Raw genomic sequence first — 8,769 nt, forward strand, 5'->3', positions numbered from 1 at the left:
GGTGTACATGTGGATGTGTGTATGTGCCCATGTGGGTATGAGTGCATGCATGTGTGTGCACATGGGTCCACAGCTGTGTGTTTGTGCATGTGTGTGGTGTGTGCATGTGTATTAATGAGTGTGGGGAGAAGGGGTCAAGTGTGAACACTCCAGAAAACATATCACTTTGGTTCTCAGTGGTCATTTGCTCTTTGGGGTGAATTAACTACATCCATACATGGAAAGCAGTATTTAATGAGGATGGAGGAGGAAAGTTCATAAGCACTGAGTCTTGAGGAGGAAACCAGATGGCCGGAAAGGGCTTCAGAAGACTCTCCTCTCGGTTTTGGTTTTCAGGTCTTTGTGGTTATATTCTGTGCTTTGTTTTACTTTAAAACTGCCTGAAATATCACGACTCTCTCAGAAATCCACTAGTCACTGCCCAGAGTCAAAGAATCTTTGCTCCGTTATTTTATTTTAAAATGTTTTGTTGCTTTTGTTCCCTATCTGCAGGGTTAGATTAGCTCTGGAGTTCCCTGTGCTATGGCCTGCTAGGCGGCAGTCTCCACCCAGTACAACTTGAGAATCCACCAGGGAGCTTTCGCAGAGCCACCCCACGGGTCGGGACCTGATGACCGGTCTGGGGTGCATCCTGGGCATGGCTGGGCATGGAACTTTGAAAATCTGCCCAGGGGATTCTCAGAGATAGCCATGGCCGTGGTTGAGGGGACCACTGAGTAAGAGAAAGAATGAAAGCAAATGAAGACGTTGATTCCTGAAACCTGGGGAATGGCTGCAGCGATGGCTAAAGAGACTACTAAGTCTCTTTACTCCTTGGTGGTGCAGGTATTTGGTGGCCCTATGGTCCCAAGACTATGGGATTATCTTCTTCCCACTGTGCCTTTGAATGGGCACACACTGTCATTCATATTTACACCTCTGTGGGTGAGTGAAGCATTAATACAGACATTCAGTGAACTGAACTGAACAGTTAAACACAAAGTCGGATGAATGATGAGATGTGAAAAGAAGCAATCCCTTCAGATTCTTTTATCCTGCTTGCTTTAAATGTTCAAACACCCAAACAGGCTGATAAATTCAGATGTTATGGAAAGCTGTGCGTAGCTTTCAGCCACAGCCATAGTCTGAGGTTTTAATTCTCTGGTGCCAATAATAAAAATCATTTCAAATGCAAATAAAAAGTTAGTGTAGAAAATGACCAGTTTAGAAAAACTGTGCTGTAGTTACCAGCTCTCATACAAACAGTGCCTGAGAAAGTCAGATCACAGACTATAAACAGGCTATATTTAGATGACTTCCAATCCCAATGCGTTCCCAGACCTGGTCAGAGCTAGGCAGCTTCCCACTCGGTCATTTTTGTCCAACAGGCTCTTGTCCCCTTGTAATCTGTGGACCCTCCCTTTTCCCAGGCTCCCAGGGAGACCGTCGTGTGGTTCCCCATCCTACAGAGCCCCACCCAAACAGGATGGCCGCCAGCCCCTGGGCAGTGCTGGGCCTCCAGCTGTGAGTTCAGCTGAGCTGTGTGATCCAGATGAGCTGCAGATTGTCCACAAGCTGCCACCCAGATGCTGGGTCACGTGGGCTCCCCGGTGCTTTATTGAGACTGGTCAGCCCTCCACGACTCCTAAGAAAGAAGATCCTTGCCAGGTCCTCAACTTCTTCTCCGTCACTGGGCCATGGTGTGTCCGGATTTTGGAAAGAGAGAAAAGGAAAAAAAAAAAAGTCCATCCACCGTCTCAAACACGTCTGTACTTCGCTTGCAAGTGGACAAAAAGCTCCTGTGAGGTTTTCGTTTTTGGCATGTCTTCTTCTCTCTAGAGACATAGTCCCTCTAAATGAGGAGGTGATTTGGACCTCTGCAGGCCGAGGCAGCTCCGCACTTTGCCGAGGCCTAAACAAACCCAAACAGGAAGTGCATGATCAACGAATGCCAACCGTCCACACAGCAGGAGCAGAAACGCAGAAAGCCGTGCACCAGGAAGAAGGTTGACGTTAAGGAATCTGCCCTCACGTATACACTCCACATTGGTCCTACCTGACATGACAAACACACAAACCCACACAAACACACACACACACAGACACACACACACAGACGGACATACAACCGTGGCACAAAAACACACACATACCCAGGCTGCCCCTGAAGCTGCGGAAGGGCTTCTGAGGCTGCCAGGAAGCCCCTCTGGGAAGAGAGCAGCCCACGGTCATACAGGCAGGCCAGCCCTCAAAGTCACAGTGGGACAATCTCAGGGGAGACTCACCTGCACATCATCTAGGCAGGACTGAGACAGGGATCCCGCAGTGCATCACTGGGGCTCCGACTGACGTTTGTTCATCCTGATCGGCCCTCTGCGGCTCCTAAGATCCCGGGACCTCCCCGGCGACACCCTGGAAAAAACAGGCCAGAGCAACACGACACCAAGGCACTGCCACGGAGGACTACTGCTCCGCCCAGCCTCAGGAACTAACCTGCAGGCAACGGTGGCGGGCGCTGTGATGCGAGCACCAGGCTGGCGAGCAGGTGGAGTGAGTGTGTGTCTCCAAGGACTCTTGGAATGGAGCCATTCCAAGACGGAAGGCCCCCTCACCAAAAAAGTGAAGGAAAGGCCCAGCAAACCTGGGAACCCCAAGAGGGCCACACTGGGGTCCAAGCCACCCTCAGGGATGCCTGCCACAAGAAAGACCCAAGACGTTCCTGTGACATGCCAGCCACTCCCACCCCTATGCTGGCGACGGCACACACACCCTCAGCTGAAGCAGGCCGACCCTCCGTCCACTTGGCTCAGTGAAACCCGTGGCGGTCAGAAGATTCAGTGCTGGGAGGCAGTCCCGCCTGGGAGCAGAGGGGCTGGATATCCCTCAAGAGGGGCGAAGGCCCTGTAGATGCCAGGAAACACCACCTTTCTTGGAAGGCAAAGGCCAGCCACGCTTGGCTACCGCTCATCCTATAGGAGTTATGCTGCCGTCTGCTTGAGCCCTGGAGACCAAGGGAATTTCCGTGACAGGGGGTGACAGGTATGGAAACCCAGAGCTCCAGGATCCTCCCACTTGCCCAACCACGCAGAGAGAGGTTTGGAGAAGGAAACAAAGGATCCCAGATGAACGGGGAAATGTGGCTGGTTGAAGACCCTGAGCCAGACCAAGAAAAATCAAGGCCCAGCAGGAACACGGAAGACAGAAAAGCAGCGAGGGCAGTGTAGAGGCCTGAGCCCAGGCAGGATGCAGCAAGGCCGCCGCCATGTGGAGCTGGGAATGTGCCCAACCAGCAGCTTAGCCAGAAAGGCCACGGTTGGAGGAAAAGAGATCCTTGCCGGGTTCTCGGCTTCTTCTCCATTGTCGGGCCACGGCGTGGCTAGATTTTGCAAGTAGAGGAAAAGGGGAACAGGAGTTCCATCCACCACCTTGGACAGCTGTCTGAACCTTTCTTGAAGGTGGACAAGCAGCCCCTGTGAGGTTTCGGTTCTTGAGTGTGTCATATTCTCTCTAGAGAAGTGACCCTTGGGATGGGGAGGTGATTTGGACCTTCACCCAACCAGGACAGCTCCCCACTTCGCCACAGCCTAAGGGAAAAAAAAATTTTTTTTTTGAGACAGAGTCTCACTCTGTCGCCAGGCTGGGGTGCAGTGGCGTGATCTTGGCTCACTGCAAGCTCTGCCTCCTGGGTTCAAGTGATTCTCGTGCCTCAGCCTCCTGAGTAGCTGGGATTACAGGCATGCACGACCACGCCAGCTAATTTTTGTATTTTTAGTAGAGACGGGGTTTCACCATATTGGCCAGGATGGTCTCAATCTCCTGACCTTGTGATCTGCCCACCTCAACCTCCCAAAGTGCTGGGATTACAGGCATGAGCCACCGCGCCCGGCTGGCCTAAAGAAATTTTAATAGGGGAAGCGCACGATAAACAAATGTTAACCGGCCACACAGCACGAGTGGAAATGCAGGGAGCAGAGCACCAGAAAGAAGGTTGACTTGAAAGAATCCGTCCTTGAGTATACAAGACACATTGGTCCTGCCAAACACTCCCCCACCCCCCGCACACACACACACACACACACAGAAACACACACACCCATGGACATACAACCATGGCATAGGAACACACACATACCCAGGCTGCCCCTGAGGCTGTGGAGTCCTGCTGCCGCGAGTAAGTTCCTCTGGGAAGAAAGCAGCTCACGGCCACACAGGCAGGCTGGCCCTCAAGGTCATAGCGGGGAAAATCTCTGGGATACTCATTCACATACTGTCTAGGCAGGCCTGAGGCAGGGATCCCACGGCGCCGCCCCAGGGCTTTGCCTGACCTCAGGGATTTAGGGTGTCTTTCCTCTACCAGCTCCCAATCTCCCTTTAGGTGGTGAGGACTGGCAGGGCGGTTTGTGGGGGGCAGAGCAGAAGGAAGAAGTATATTAGCGGTTGTGACTCCCTGGGGAGGCGAGGTCTCATGTGAGCTTATACGGAGTAGATTCTGACTAAGGACGTCCCTGAAGTTATTTTCTTTCCTGAGATGCCACAAAAAGTCATCACCATTCTGTAAAATTCCCAGGCAGAGGGTGTGATCGTCACATTAATCAAAAAGCAGGCAGCTCTACCACCTCATACTCATCAGGATGGTCACTGTCAAAAACCCAGCGTTGGCAAGGATTGGCGTTGGTGAGGATGTGGAGAAAGTGGAACCCTTCGGACCTGTGGGTGGGAAGGTAAAGCTGTGCGGCCGCGCGGAAATCTGTAGAGTGGCTCCTCCAAAAATTAAACAGAATCACCACATTATCCAGCAATCCCTCTTCTGGGTATATCTCCAAAGGAAGTGAAAGCAGGGTCTCAAGGAGTTATTTGTACACCCATGTTCACAGAAGTGTTATTCACATTAGGCAGAAGGTGGAAACATCCCAAGTGTCCACGGATCCACGGACAGATGAATGGATAAGGATCCGCGGACAGATGAATGGATAAGGATCCGCGGACAGATGAATGGATAAGGATCCACGGACAGATGAATGGATAAGGATCCACGGACAGATGAATGGATAAGGATCCACGGACAGATGAATGGATAAGGATCCACAGACAGATGAACGGATAAGGATCCGCGGACAGATGAACAGATAAGGATCCGCGGACAGATGAACGGATAAGCAGATGTGATGGGTACGTATGATGAAACGTGACTCACCTTAACAGGGAGGGAAACCCTGGCACACGCTACAACATGGATGAGCCTGGGGGACATCATGCTCAATGTAGTAATCCTGAGATAAAAAGGATAAATGTTGTGTGAGGTTCCCAGTGGTCAAATTCACAAAGACAGCAACTGGAATGGGGGTTTCCAGGGGCTGGGGGAGAGAAGATGGGGAGTTAGTGTGTACTGGGGCCAGAGTTTCCATCTGGGAAGAGGAAAAAGTCCTGGAGATGGATGGTGGTGATGGTTGCATAGCAATGTGAGTGTACTTAATGCCATTGAAGTGCACACTTAAAAATGGTTAAGAGGGTCAATTTTATGTTAGGTGTATCTTACCAGAACTAAAACAAAACAGAAGGCAGCTTTAAAAACAGTGGAAGATGAGTTCTTAAGGTGGTGGAGGCCATCGCCCACTTCACTTGGGGGACTCCTGCTCTCAGAACACACACTTCACTTCACGGGGTCACCTGGTGTTCATGCCGGCAACCTTTCTCTCCCTTCCTGTGGCCTGGCCCCTTGCTGAGCATTCACCAGGTGGGAAGAGTCTGTGCAGCGCGGTGTGGGCCTTGCACACTCCTTTTTGTGTTTGGGTTCTACTTTTCTGGACTGTGACACTTATAACTTCATTAGAAAATATCACTTTCTTCAGACCCACACATTCATTTATTAGGCACTTATGTTCCATAAAATAAAATGCACAAGGCCACTTTCATGCTTCCTTGAAGTTCTATCAACTTATTTGGGGGCAGATTTGACCTGTAATGTTCAGAGCACTTCCTCCCTGGGAGCTCCATATCTAAGTATGGGCATATAGAGTTTTCTGTGTTACTGAAGGTAGCTTTCATAAAGTTGCTCGAAGTACTTCCCAAAAATCCATCTTAAGAATATTTCTGCACTTTGGGAGGCCGAGGCAGGTGGATCAGCTGAGGTCAGGATTTTGAGACCAGCCTGGCCAACATGGTGAGACCCGGTCTCTACTAAAAAATGCAAAAAAAAAAAACAAGGCATGGTGGCGGGTGCCTGTAATCCCAGCTCCCTACTCCAGAGGCTGAGGCAGGAGAATCACTTGAACCCGGGAGGCAGAGGTTGCAGTGAGCCAAGGTCGTGCCATTGCACTCCAGCCTGGGTAACAAGAGCAAAACTCTGTCTCAAAAAAAAAAAAAAGAAAAACAAACCAGAATCTTTCCCACACATGATGTGGCAGGACAGGAAACACCAGGATTCCTCCAGTTAATGGGGAGACTGGGAGAGCTGAGGCTTCACAGTGACACAGCCGGGTGTGGAAAACACCAAAAGAAATACGCCTTTTTGGACGACAGTACTCCACCCCAATTTCCAAGTATGCTACAACTCTTCCTCAGCCTCGACGGGAGATATTTACAGTGAGTGGTTGAAGCGTTAGTGAAATGCCCTGGTAGACACAGGCTCCACCAGGCTGGGCTTCTGTGCTCTCACTGGGTCTATGGATGAGCACAGAAGCCAGGTTTCTGGCTCACAGAGAACCTAAGTGCTGAGTTTATATACAAAGTGCACAGTCTGAATAATTAAATATGAAGACGTGTACACACTAAACAGGACATTTTTACTTAAGGCCAAAGAAGCACAAACGACCCTTTCTTTTGGGAGTTTCACAAGAATTTCCGCTCAACAGTAATCCCCCAGTAACTGTGATAGTAATGGTTTAAATATTTTGTTTATAAAAAGCAACATTATAAAATGCCCTGAAAGGTCTTGGCTTCTTTTGCGAGCTCTGAACTATTCAGAAATTCAGCTTGCTATCTGGGGACAATAAATAAATCCATATTCTAAAAAAAATGAGATTCGGATTTTTCTCCAGTGCTTCTTCCTGGCCTTAAGGCTTCCCGGGGAATTCTCGTCCTTGCTCGGTTACGGTTTCAAGGGGGTGAACGGAGAGGCTGCGCGGTGAAGAACCCCGGCTCGCACCCGGCCTGCGCTCTCTCGGGCCCGGCCGCACCGGCCACCAGGGGGCAGTGTTGCCATTCGCTGGCCGCGCCGCCCCGCCCCGAGCGGATGCCGTCCCGTTTCCAGCCGCCGGTGCTCACCGTACGCGCTGTTGTTATTATTTTTTGATTTACAAAGCGCCATTCCTCCGCGGATTCCCCGCCCCCAGCTGCTTCCGAGAAAGCTCGCAGAAGCATTCGTGTGCAGGAGCGGAAGCCCCGCACAGCACGCGGCGGGCCGGTGGGCGCACGGCCGGGGGCGTCGGGAAGAGGCTGCGGGCAGCGGGCCCCGCGGGCGCGGCGTGCGGGGCGGGAAGACGGCGCTGCCCCGTGGGGCGCGGGCACGAACGCGTTCCCATAAAGCACACGGGGAAGACCAGCACGGGGCGTGAGCCATGCAAACGTTCCTCCCGTGCGACACCCGCTGGGCCGGCCCTGCGGCCGGGATTGTCCGGGAAGCGATCGGAGGAACCCGGGAGCCCGCCGGGGCCTGGCCCCAGAGTCCGGGCGCCGCTGAGCGGGGCGGAGGTGACAAATGGAACCTTTTTAAGGACAGTTGAAAGAGAACATAAATACGGGGTGCTGGGACCTTGGAAAGGGCGCGAGTCATTAATGGGGGCAAATCAGAGGGCAGTATGTTGACGGGATAATAACAAAAATAAAGAGGCTTGATTTAAAAAAGACGGCATTTGGAGTCAACGGGAAAATCCGGGACAATGAGGGTTGGCAGGTTCCTGGGACACAAACCAGGAAAAACGGCCACACTGGAGCGGCCTGCCTGGCTCCAGCACAGCCGGTGCAGAAGCTAATTTTGTTCCAAGTCCTCCTAGCTCAACAAACATGCCGCCATAGCACTTATTTTCTTTTAGACAATCCTCACAACAGTCTAGCAAAGTGGGGATCATCTTCACCACTGTACACATGGAGAAATTGAAGGTCAGACATTCAAGGTTATGTGGCCACATGAGAGCAATACCAGAGCGGGGACGAAGACCCACGGCTCTCAGCCACCAGGTTCCTTCTTGAGAGAAGCCGAATGGTGAGAGAAGCCGGATGGATGTACATGCAGGGAGGGGAGCCTCAAAGCAGGTCCACCTTTCTCCCATGAGTGTTCTAGTGGCTCAGGGTTAGGGTTAGGGTCCAGAGGAGGAGAGGTATCCAGAGCTAGGGCCGTCTGCGTTTTGCCTTGCTGTCCCAGAGTGGCAGCGAGGAGTGGCCTGGCCTAGAGGGTGTTTGTCTTACCTTGTGCCTTGCTGTTGCTCCTCTGTTTGTAGGAGCTAAGGGAAGTTGGAGAAGCCGCAGCCCAGAAGGTCAGGGAGGACAGCATGTCAGAGCTTGCTGGAGCAAGCCTTGGAGGAAGGCCACAGGGGACATGGTCACCAAGAGTCACGGCAGCATGCACCCTGGGTTAGAGAAAAGGGCAAATTATGGATATGAAAAATGCTTCCCTCAATGAAAAGGACCCTGCTGAGACAGGATGGCTGTGGGCCAAATACCCCTACAGTGCCTGATTCTTTTATCTTATTATTATTTATTTAAACAAGACCAGCATTTCGCTTTAGATAGAAAATCTCTCTCTGCTACAAAATTGCAAGCCCTGGGAAAAGTCGCCAAGAATGGTTGATGCCA

At 51.6% G+C, this 8,769-nt stretch overlaps 1 long non-coding RNA gene across 1 annotated transcript; it reads right to left on the reverse strand.

Moving 5' to 3' along the window:
• Positions 1 to 437: 437 nt before the first annotated feature.
• On the reverse strand, positions 438 to 8,569 carry LOC123572870 (uncharacterized). The gene is made up of 5 exons (XR_012434337.1): positions 8,383 to 8,569; positions 5,174 to 5,249; positions 2,473 to 3,563; positions 2,265 to 2,391; positions 438 to 1,891 (listed from the first exon to the last, which is right to left on the reverse strand). It is a non-coding gene; the product is annotated as an uncharacterized lncRNA (long non-coding RNA).
• Positions 8,570 to 8,769: the final 200 nt, after the last annotated feature.

This window comes from Macaca fascicularis, chromosome 4, assembly GCF_037993035.2.
Source record: "Macaca fascicularis isolate 582-1 chromosome 4, T2T-MFA8v1.1".
NCBI classification, from domain to species: domain Eukaryota; kingdom Metazoa; phylum Chordata; class Mammalia; order Primates; family Cercopithecidae; genus Macaca; species Macaca fascicularis.